The sequence below is a fragment of the Salvia miltiorrhiza genome, chromosome 4 (genome assembly GCF_028751815.1).
Source record: "Salvia miltiorrhiza cultivar Shanhuang (shh) chromosome 4, IMPLAD_Smil_shh, whole genome shotgun sequence".
Taxonomy (NCBI): domain Eukaryota; kingdom Viridiplantae; phylum Streptophyta; class Magnoliopsida; order Lamiales; family Lamiaceae; genus Salvia; species Salvia miltiorrhiza.
The window spans coordinates 7474371-7485704 of NC_080390.1; the positions used below are offsets into that span (position 1 = coordinate 7474371).

The 11334-nt window shown below is 38.2% G+C and overlaps 1 long non-coding RNA gene across 1 annotated transcript; it reads right to left on the reverse strand.

Annotated features, from left to right (window-relative positions):
- Positions 1 to 6665: 6665 nt before the first annotated feature.
- Positions 6666 to 9497, reverse strand: LOC131022535 (uncharacterized). Its single transcript, XR_009101325.1, has 2 exons — positions 7541 to 9497; positions 6666 to 6938 (listed from the first exon to the last, which is right to left on the reverse strand). It is a non-coding gene; the product is annotated as an uncharacterized LOC131022535 (long non-coding RNA).
- Positions 9498 to 11334: the final 1837 nt, after the last annotated feature.

An 11334-nucleotide genomic window follows, 5' to 3' on the forward strand; every position in this document is an offset into this window, starting at 1 on the left:
TTCTAGGTTTTGCTGAATAACTATGCTTCGATGTAACATCTCTACGAATTAAATAACTAATTTAACTCGTTCTCATTAGTCGGAACTAAATCACGACTTTCAAGTAACTAATAGAAATAAAATCTCTATCGCATATAAAATAACAACTTTAACTTGACTTTGCTAAGTCAATTATAAATCTGAAAATATAAATTATTGACTGGCTCAATAATTTATATTGCGGTTTTTCTCACTCGAGTTAATAAGCACAACTAAAATAATAATAGGCATAGTATACATACAATTTAGAATCATAGCTGAATTTTAAACATAAATAATTACTGGATTTCATTTACTGAAGAATGCGATAAATAAATATCGCATTTACTTATCTTAATCATAGAATAAAAGAGCGGGCTATTACATACTACCCCTCTTAACAAAAATTTCGTCCCGAAATTTGCATATCATCACAAAAGTTATGATATTTTTCTCTCATCTTGCTTTCTGTCAGACTATCTCAATCATCTCATTCATCGTGTCTAGTCCTAAAATTCTCCTTACACCTACTTTATCTCAGTAGAGTGGTGATCTATATTTTCTTCCATACATTGCCTCATAAGGCGCCATATTGATTGTTGCCTGATAACTATTATTGTAGGCAAACTCAATCAATGACATCACTGTTCATCACTTTCACCTTTTTCCTTGTACTACTTTTAACGTGTCTTCGAGAGTCTGAATTATTCTCTCAACCATCTATATGTTTGTGGGCAAAAGGTGGTACTGAAATCTAACCTTGTGCCTAATTTCTTCTTCAAGTTCATACAGAATCTAGATGAAAACTTTGAATCTCAGTCCAAAGTGATTGACACGAGCATACCGTGGAACGCACAATTTCCAAAGCTAGGTGACAAAGCCAACCTATACGCTATTGGACCTATCTTTTGCAATATCTCGTAAGGACTTATAACTCTGGGTCTAAGCTGTCCTTTAACTCCAAATCTATTCATCCCCTTTGAGGGTGAAACCTTCAAGAAAACATTGTCTCCTATCTCGAAACTTTGTCTCACATCTTATAGGCAAACTCAATTAGTGGCAACACATTCTCCCGATTTACTCCTCTATCAAGGATAGTAGTTTCTATCATATCTTCTATCGTCTGCTATGCTAAAATTCATCCTTGTACCCAACTCTTTCTGTAACTCATCCAAAAACGTGATGTAATATATATATATATATATATATATATATATATATATATATTTTTTGAGGTGATCTACACCGGTACTCAATGCAATCTTATAATGTCACGAACATACAATTGTGCTAACTTATCTGGTCCATACGCGAATAGGATCGGTATGAAATGTGCAGATTTTGTTAGTCGATCTACAATCATCCAAATTGCTGTATTTCCTCTTTGACTTTTCGGTAAAGCTATCACAAAATCCATCGCTATGTGATCCCATTTCCATTCGGGAATCTCCAACGGTTTTAACTTCCCATAGGGTCGTTGGTGTAACGCTTTCACTTGCTGACAAGCTAAGCATCGCTCTACAAACGAAGCTATGTCTCATTTCATTCTGTCCCCCAAAAATCTATTTTTCACAACCTGATACATCTTTGTGCCTGGTGAGCGGTGTAAGGCGTGTCATGAGTCTCACTCATGATCGTATTCTTAAGTTCATCATCGCGGGAAATGCATATTCTTCCCTCAAATAAGATAGCATTGTCTGATGCTTTTTGGTAACTCTTGAGATCTCATGCTCTTATCCTTTCTCGTAACTTGTTCATTGTCTCATCTTTCCTTGTGCTTCAATCACCATTTTCCTCAAACTAGGCATCATCGCAACAATACTCGCTATCGTCCCTGGTGGTTTTGTCATCTCTATCCTCATCTTGTCAAAGTCCTTTATAAGCTCATCCTCTCTCGTGAGAAGACATCCTTACTTTGACGAGACCTTTCGGCTCAATGCATTGGCTACTACATTGGCCTTGCCAGGGTGATAGTTAATGTCGCAGTTAACATCCTTTACTAATTCGAGTCATCTCCTTTGCCTCATGTTAATATCCTTATGCTTGAAAAAATATTTCAAAGTTTTGTGGTCCGTGAAAATCTCACATCTAACTCCGTAGAGATGATGTCTCCAAATTTTCAGGGCATGCACAACGGCTACAAGCTCTAATTCATGCGTTGGATAATTTATCTCGTGGGGTCTAAGTTGATGCATAAACTATAACTCTTCCTTCTTGCATCAAAACACATCCTAGTTCATTCTTTGACGCATCTGTGTAGATGGTATACTCTTTATCCATTTCCGAGACTAGCAGCACTGGTGCTGTAGTCAATTTCCTTTAAGCTCTTAAAAACTCTCTTTACACTCTTCTTTCCAATTGTACTTAACTTCTTTTCTCGGTCTTACTATCATGGGAAATCCTTTAATAAACCTCTGATAGTATCCTGCTAAGCCTAAAAAGTTGCGAATCTCGTTAGGCGTAGTTGGTGATCTCCACTCATGTACAGCTGGTACCTTGGCGGGGTCAATTTTAATTCCTTCGGATGATACAATATGTCCTAGAAAAGTTACTTCGTTCAACCAAAACTCGCACTTGGTGAATTTGGCAAAAACTTCTCAACTCTTAGCGTTTCCAACATCGTTCTCAAATGTTTTGGCGCTCCTTCTTATTCTTCGAATAGATGAGAATATCATCTATGAAAACTAGGATAAATTTATCCAATTATTGATGGAACACTCGATTCATGTGATCCATGAAACTACTGGTGCCTTCGTCAAACCGAATGGCATAACTATGAACTCATAGTGCTCATACCTCATTTGAAAAGCTGTCTTAGGTGTATCCTTCTGTCAAAATTTGAACTGGTGGTAATATGATCTCAAGTCAACTTTCAAGAAAAAGTCGCTCCTCGTAATTGATCAAACAAGTCATCTATCCTTGGTAAAGGATATTTGTTCTTGAGTGTCAATTTATTCAGCTCTCGATAATCTATACACATTCTCAACGTGCCATTCTTCTTTTTGACAAAAAGGACTGGTGCTCCCCACGGGATACACTAGATCTAATAAAACCTAACTCGAGCAATTCTTGTAGCTGAATCTTCAGTTCTTGTAGCTCCTTAGGCGCTATTCCATAGGGTGCCTTCGACACTAGTGCTGATCCAGGTTCTAGGTCGATAGTGAACTCCAACTGTCTTGTTGGTGGCAAATCCTGGTAAGACCTCGGGAAATACATCTCTATATTCCCTTACCACTGCTACATCCTCAAAGTTTTTTTTTTTTTTTTTTTTTTTTTTTACTTGATTCTTCTTCATCATTCAAGTAAATTAAGTAAGCTTGTGCTCCTTTCTTCTTTACTAATTTCGACGCCTGAAGTGCCGAAACGATTGGAACTCTCTTCTTTCTATCAATGCCGTGAAAATATGTCCGTTCCTTCCCAGGTGGTTGGAAAGTTATCTGTCTCTTCTTACAATCAATCGGGGCAAAGTTCTCTGCTAACCAGTCCATCCTTAGAATAATGTCTACGTTCCACATAGGCATTAAGTGCAAGGTTCTTGTTTTCATCTTTAGTGGTCCTAACTCAAACTCTAATTTAGAAATCATGTGAGAAACTGTAGTAGCTCTTCCTACATGAGTGATTACTCTCAACTTGGGACTAGCTCGTTTTGGTTCGAGTTTGAAGGTAACATGCTTCAAACACTTAAAGAATGCAAGGCTCCTGTATTAAACAGGATTCTAACTGGTGCATCCAATATCTTGCCCATACTACCTTAAAATCCTACCTTAAACCAGCACTTAAAACTCAAACATCTCTTCATCAGTATCCATCTTCTGATGAGCGAACGTGATAGCTCACAGAGTTCTCAATTATACTCTACAATCGATTTCTTTCCTTGAATCAAACTTCGATAATAAGTCTCTCGCTGCTTACTGTACTCCTCGGTACATATTTCTCAAGAGTAGCCTTGAATTGTTCTCAGGTGTAGTTTACCAGTTGCTCGGGTGTTAAAGTCCTCTGACGTGCCTCTCACTAGTCTTATACATCAAAAGAATCTACTAGGATAACTCAAAAGTTGTAAGAGTTCAACCTTAGAATGACATCAAAACAAATTGTTCAAGAGACTCAAATGAATGACCAGAGGGTAGAATGAAGTAACTACCAGGTCGAACAAAAATGACCTAGAGTAAGAACCCATCTGGCTTTTCAACCGAAAGTTGAAACACATGGGTTTATAAACCCAAAACACGTCTACTGAGATTTGGATCATGCGGACTGGCCAGGTCCAACATAATCACTCCCCAGTCACACGGGATATACTATCCCGAACTTGGAAATTCTGTGTCTTCTAAACCCTCAACATACTATATTTAACAAAACTTAAGTTCATACCAGCAAGCTAAAAGCTTAAACTTAGGGTCCTATGTTCTAGACTATTGTTTCGAAAGTTCAATATTTTTTTTTTTGACTCTCCTCTCATGTTGCGGTGGTGGTGGCGGAGTATTATCCCGCCTATCCTTCACATCACACTCTTGATGACATCTTTGAGGCATTTTTGAAATCACAACGACCAACGCTCTAAGCATCCTCGAAACTCAAGTTCAATTTACTAACTCAACTTTAAGGAAACCCTCACGGTCACCTTAACATTCATCTGTAAGGCAATAAGCACTCACGAAATGCTAACAAAAAGACCACTCTGGTCAACCTATTATATCCATCAGTAGAATGCCTCTTTTTAGAGGACTTACATAAAGGGGTTATATAAACCCTACAAAAAAAACCATAGTATCTATCGTAATGTCCCTTCTAAACCGACACTATTAATAGTACTATGTCTCGGTCTGGACCTCTTACGGTAGTTTCTACCAGTTAACTCATCTAGTTGCTACTTTAGCACACTAGGAACATCCATCTATTTAACATCAGTAGGGTACTATATTTGCATGCTTATCTATCAGCATGTCAAAAGCTCAAGTACCAGTATCTCCTAAGTAAGTTATATACATCGCAATGTAATTGAAACTAATCAACAACGAGGGTGTACCGCTCATACTCTCAAGATCATCCTTAACTCTAGTCTACATCGACTTTTCTTCTCATCCTCATCAACTCTAGCCCTCCTCGGCTACTTCTCATCCTCATTATCGTTTATCATTTATCATCTTTGGTAACTGATACCCAAGGATCGACTCGATATCTACTACACTCTTCTAGAGTCCCTGGTAGAAAACAGGCATCCGGTCAGTAGATCCGCATAGAAAATCTGGGCATCTGTAATAAATCTCATCTCCTGTGGGTCCAGCACTCAAGACTACACGTCCCATCATATTGAGAGGCTTTCTTCCTTGCTCAATCCTACCACTCGATTGGTAGCAAGGGGACTAGGTGCACGATGCCATCCAGTCTAGTAACAACCATAAGGCTTTCATCCTTTCATAGTCTATGAACATGTGTTTGAAAATATGCTAGGGTATCTCTGTACCACATACTGTACGCCTCATCCTCGTATCCGATCTTTCCTGAGTTCGATCTCACAACAGTCCACTTTCGTGCAGTGCCAACAGTCCTGGCCAACCTATAAGGAGAACTTAAAGGTGACTCTAGGAACTAACTCTACTTGGCTCCAGCAACAGAAATAAACAAAACATAACTTAGCAAAACTCCTACTAAGTAGTACTGTTATCTTAAAACTCAAGCTCAAAACATCTAAATTCTCATCTCGTCCCATCTTTACTCAGTAGGGAATCTCTCTAAACAATGATATTAGATCCCTTAATCTAAATCATCGTGATTCAGTAAGACAACTCAACAATTCTCTCTCAAAGCCATCTCCAAAGACTATGGCTCATGATACCTCCTTAAGTACCATTAAGGTTGCGTGAGCAAAACTCGCGTCATAAAACATCTCAAACATATCGTACAATATCTCATTGCAGCATGTTAATAACTCATCATTAATCATGCTATTATACTCAAGCTCATAACTCAAACTCATAACTCATACAAACAAGTACTTAAAGCAATTGCTAATTCTCTCAAGCTTTAGCTCTAAGTTCTCATTTCATCCTTCTACTGAGTAGAAAATCTCTCTTAACAATGACATTAGATTCCTTCATCTAAATCATTGTGACTTATCACAACTGCTCAAACAATTCTCATCACAAAACATCTCAAATACATCACATCATAACTCATAATTATGCATCCTCAATCATATAACATCATATGATATAAACGCTCTCATGATTCATCATGTAACGTCAACATATGCTTTTATAACATAATAACTCATTATTAATCATGTTGTAATCCTCAAACTCAAACTATGCATCTTCAAAGTATAACATCATAACTCATCATATAACCTCAACATCATGCTCTTCAAAATTTAATGTCAAATAAACTTTGAAATTTTACATACCTCGTTGAGTCTGGTGTGATGGTGCGCTGAGCTCACGGTTGTTAATAACTATTAGTCTAGTGACTCATTCTAGACTAAACTCAAGACTTATAATTCAGAGCTTTCCTTCGCTCTGATACCACTTTGTCACAGCCCGCCCTAACTAAGGATAGTTAAGCCGAGTGATCTATGACTAGGGATGGGGTTAAAGAAGAAGGGGAAGAAAAGGGGCGTCATTTATAGCCGTAAAACTTACTCATCTTAATAAAACTCGTCATTTTTATTCATGAATACTCAATTGAAAATAGTCTATGAAAGACAGCATAAAACTTAATTAATATCATTAATCAAGTTATACATCATATGAAACCATTCTCTTAAGACTCAAAGTATGACATAACATACTATAACATCAACAACATCTTGCAGCGGAAAGTAGCCAGACATATGTATGAAGACATATTCTAGACAGGTTAACTATTTATTAACAACCCTGGAAACTCCGCTCATTGCAGCACCATCATCACATCAGCTCAACCTGCACATTTAGAAAACATATGCAGGGCTGAGTACAAAAGCACTCAGTGGGCACGTATGCCTAGGTATAAAATACATGCTTAAAGACTGTAAACTGTCATGCCATCATAAATAGTACAACAAGGGGGTTTTTCGCTAAAAAGGCCCAAGCTTACTAAGTTCATTTGTGATTCTTAAAGTTCGTCTGATCAGACTAAGTTCTTTTGTAATCTATCATATCTGAAACTGTGTGCCGGAGAGGTGGCCACCTCTCACGGTCACTTGACCGGCCAACCCGCTAGATGACTCACGGTCACTGGTGTACACTAGCCCTGGCAGGATAGCTATCAACTGCTCAGGACCCGAATTCGATTGCATCATTGGCAAAGCCAAAGCAGATAGATATCATACTAAAATTTAAACATTTTATGGCAAGACAATACTTGAAATAACTTTAACTCAAATATTTTGTAACGAAATAACTTGCTCAAATGTAACATTAAACTCATTTGATAGATATATAAAACTGAAATTAACAGTTAAATCATCTCATGCATTCATTCGTATAAGAGGCCTACGACACGCAGGGGATCTCTATATACGTATAGTAAAAGTAATGCCCACCTGGATAGGCAAAGCCTGAAGATCATACACATAAAAACCTGTCTTGGGAAAGCAGCGCTAATCCCCCTGGTCACAAAGCCTACAAGAAATTCTATTCTTAATAGATCTCCTTGAATCTAATATTAAGTCATGGTGTAGTGCTTAACATTCTATGATTCACTTAGCCGGGTTTTCAAAATTTAATGAATAAATAATTGAAAACATTTCTCTTGAGTTAAGAACACCAACAATATTCTTACTCGATTTTCTTTAAAAATTGGAATTATAATTAAAACCAATTAAATCATAAATACTTTTATTGCAAAATGCATATGCAAATGCATGTCATGCTTAGCATATAATAAGTAATAACTTAAAATATGCACATAATAATATTAATATTTTTATGCAAATCATCTTTAAAATAATTAATCAAACTAATTATAGTCAAATTAATTAATTTATGGACTACCCAAATGTAGGGCTAGTTCTTAAAATTTTACAGCCCAAGCAATTAAAATAAAGGCCCAGCTGATAAATTAAATCAAAAGAAAACCGGCCCAAATAAGAAGCCCAACTGAAATAAAAAAAAAATGAAAAAAATCGGCCCAATTGGCCCAAGCCTCAAAGCCCAACACCTAGCCTTCAAGCCCTTTTCTCCCCCCCTTTCAGCCGCTCACTCACACGCACATAGCTTTTCTCTTTCTCCCTTGGTTCCGCCATATCCGCCCCTTCTCCCTCGAAATTCCGCCGCCTCCGCAGCTCCGCCGCGAACGGCCCCGGCGAGGCCGTGTCCGGCTGAGGGTGCCGTCCTCGGCCACCCGCCCCTCTCAAGAATCGCTGCCTTCTTCTCTCATCTCATCACGGTTCGACGCCGCCGCCTCTGGAAGACCAGCGAAGATCTGGTGCAACCGCCGCCGTCCGCCGACACGCCTGGAAGCTCTATCGCCGGACGTCGCCGCTGCTGAGGTAACGCCGCCGCCCGGAGTTGCAGCTGCTTTGCCCGGAATCGAGGTCGCTGGTCTGATCTCCAGCAGCCCGCCTCGCTCAGAGCCACCGCCGCCGTCGTCAACTGGAGTCTCGGCGGCCGCGGTCTCTCTTGGATCCGCCGGCGTCGTTGTTCCAGAGTTGACGAGGGACGACAGATAGCTTCTGCCGACAGCGGCCAGCCCGTTGGAGCTGCCCTTCCCCGGAGTCCGACTCGTTCTCCTCCCTCTCGTTTTATCACTCCATAGGAGGTTTGTGAATTTGAATAATTTTCAGAAAACTCTACTGTAAAGACTTGATTTTCCTTGTTGTGCTTAGTATGTTGAGTTGCTCGAGTATGCAAGAGTTAAAACTAGGCAAAAGTTTCTTCTGTTGTCATATGAATTCTCATCGTTTATCTAGCGAAGAAGCATATATAAATTGTGGTTGAGCTAATCATCTAGTTCTCTATCATTCTATAGTTGTAATATTTGTATTTCCATACAACTGAAAACATATGCTTGATATGATTGTATGAAGCAAGAAATTGAACTGAACTGAGATGGTGTAAATACCTTGTGTATTTTGTGCTTGATTGGCTGCTGTTATTATTGAATTCAATGGGGAAGGAACTCTCGATACTTGGCAGTTGGCAGCAGGAATTAACTTCTCTTCATCTCCCTTTCTGGTGGTTGGTGTATGAGAGAAGGAATGAAGTGTTAGGCTGGTGCTTTAATGCGTGAGTTGTTGGCTGTAAAGTCAAAGGATTGGAGATGGTGGTTGGCTGAATTGAAGGGAGGAGCCGATTGGTCTTCTCTCATTTTTCTTCTTTTTACACTCACGCGTTATCTCCCGCATGCTTGTAGGTATGTAGCTGTAGTGTTTTGTGATAGTGATAGGTTTTGATTGTAAGTAGGGAATAGTGGTGATGTAAATAATTCCCTACAGTCATTGTGTAAAGTTGTATCTGAAAATCTAATTTCTTTGTATCATCGCATATCTATAAAATTGGTTCTAGGTTTTGCTGAATAACTATGCTTCGATGTAACATCTCTACGAATTAAATAACTAATTTAACTCGTTCTCATTAGTCGGAACTAAATCACGACTTTCAAGTAACTAATAGAAATAAAATCTCTATCGCATATAAAATAACAACTTTAACTTGACTTTGCTAAGTCAATTATAAATCTGAAAATATAAATTATTGACTGGCTCAATAATTTATATTGCGGTTTTTCTCACTCGAGTTAATAAGCACAACTAAAATAATAATAGGCATAGTATACATACAATTTAGAATCATAGCTGAATTTTAAACATAAATAATTACTGGATTTCATTTACTGAAGAATGCGATAAATAAATATCGCATTTACTTATCTTAATCATAGAATAAAAGAGCGGGCTATTACATACTACCCCTCTTAACAAAAATTTCGTCCCGAAATTTGCATATCATCACAAAAGTTATGATATTTTTCTCTCATCTTGCTTTCTGTCAGACTATCTCAATCATCTCATTCATCGTGTCTAGTCCTAAAATTCTCCTTACACCTACTTTATCTCAGTAGAGTGGTGATCTATATTTTCTTCCATACATTGCCTCATAAGGCGCCATATTGATTGTTGCCTGATAACTATTATTGTAGGCAAACTCAATCAATGACATCACTGTTCATCACTTTCACCTTTTTCCTTGTACTACTTTTAACGTGTCTTCGAGAGTGAATTATTCTCTCAACCATCTATATGTTTGTGGGCAAAAGGTGGTACTGAAATCTAACCTTGTGCCTAATTTCTTCTTCAAGTTCATACAGAATCTAGATGAAAACTTTGAATCTCAGTCCAAAGTGATTGACACGAGCATACCGTGGAACGCACAATTTCCAAAGCTAGGTGACAAAGCCAACCTATACGCTATTGGACCTATCTTTTGCAATATCTCGTAAGGACTTATAACTCTGGGTCTAAGCTGTCCTTTAACTCCAAATCTATTCATCCCCTTTGAGGGTGAAACCTTCAAGAAAACTTTGTCTCCTATCTCGAAACTTTGTCTCACATCTTATAGGCAAACTCAATTAGTGGCAACACATTCTCCCGATTTACTCCTCTATCAAGGATAGTAGTTTCTATCATATCTTCTATCGTCTGCTATGCTAAAATTCATCCTTGTACCCAACTCTTTCTGTAACTCATCCAAAAACGTGATGTAATATATATATATATATATATATATATATATATATATATATATTTTGAGGTGATCTACACCGGTACTCAATGCAATCTTATAATGTCACGAACATACAATTGTGCTAACTTATCTGGTCCATACGCGAATAGGATCGGTATGAAATGTGCAGATTTTGTTAGTCGATCTACAATCATCCAAATTGCTGTATTTCCTCTTTGACTTTTCGGTAAAGCTATCACAAAATCCATCGCTATGTGATCCCATTTCCATTCGGGAATCTCCAACGGTTTTAACTTCCCATAGGGTCGTTGGTGTAACGCTTTCACTTGCTGACAAGCTAAGCATCGCTCTACAAACGAAGCTATGTCTCATTTCATTCTGTCCCCCAAAAATCTATTTTTCACAACCTGATACATCTTTGTGCCTGGTGAGCGGTGTAAGGCGTGTCATGAGTCTCACTCATGATCGTATTCTTAAGTTCATCATCGCGGGAAATGCATATTCTTCCCTCAAATAAGATAGCATTGTCTGATGCTTTTTGGTAACTCTTGAGATCTCATGCTCTTATCCTTTCTCGTAACTTGTTCATTGTCTCATCTTTCCTTGTGCTTCAATCACCATTTTCCTCAAACTAGGCATCATCGCAACAATA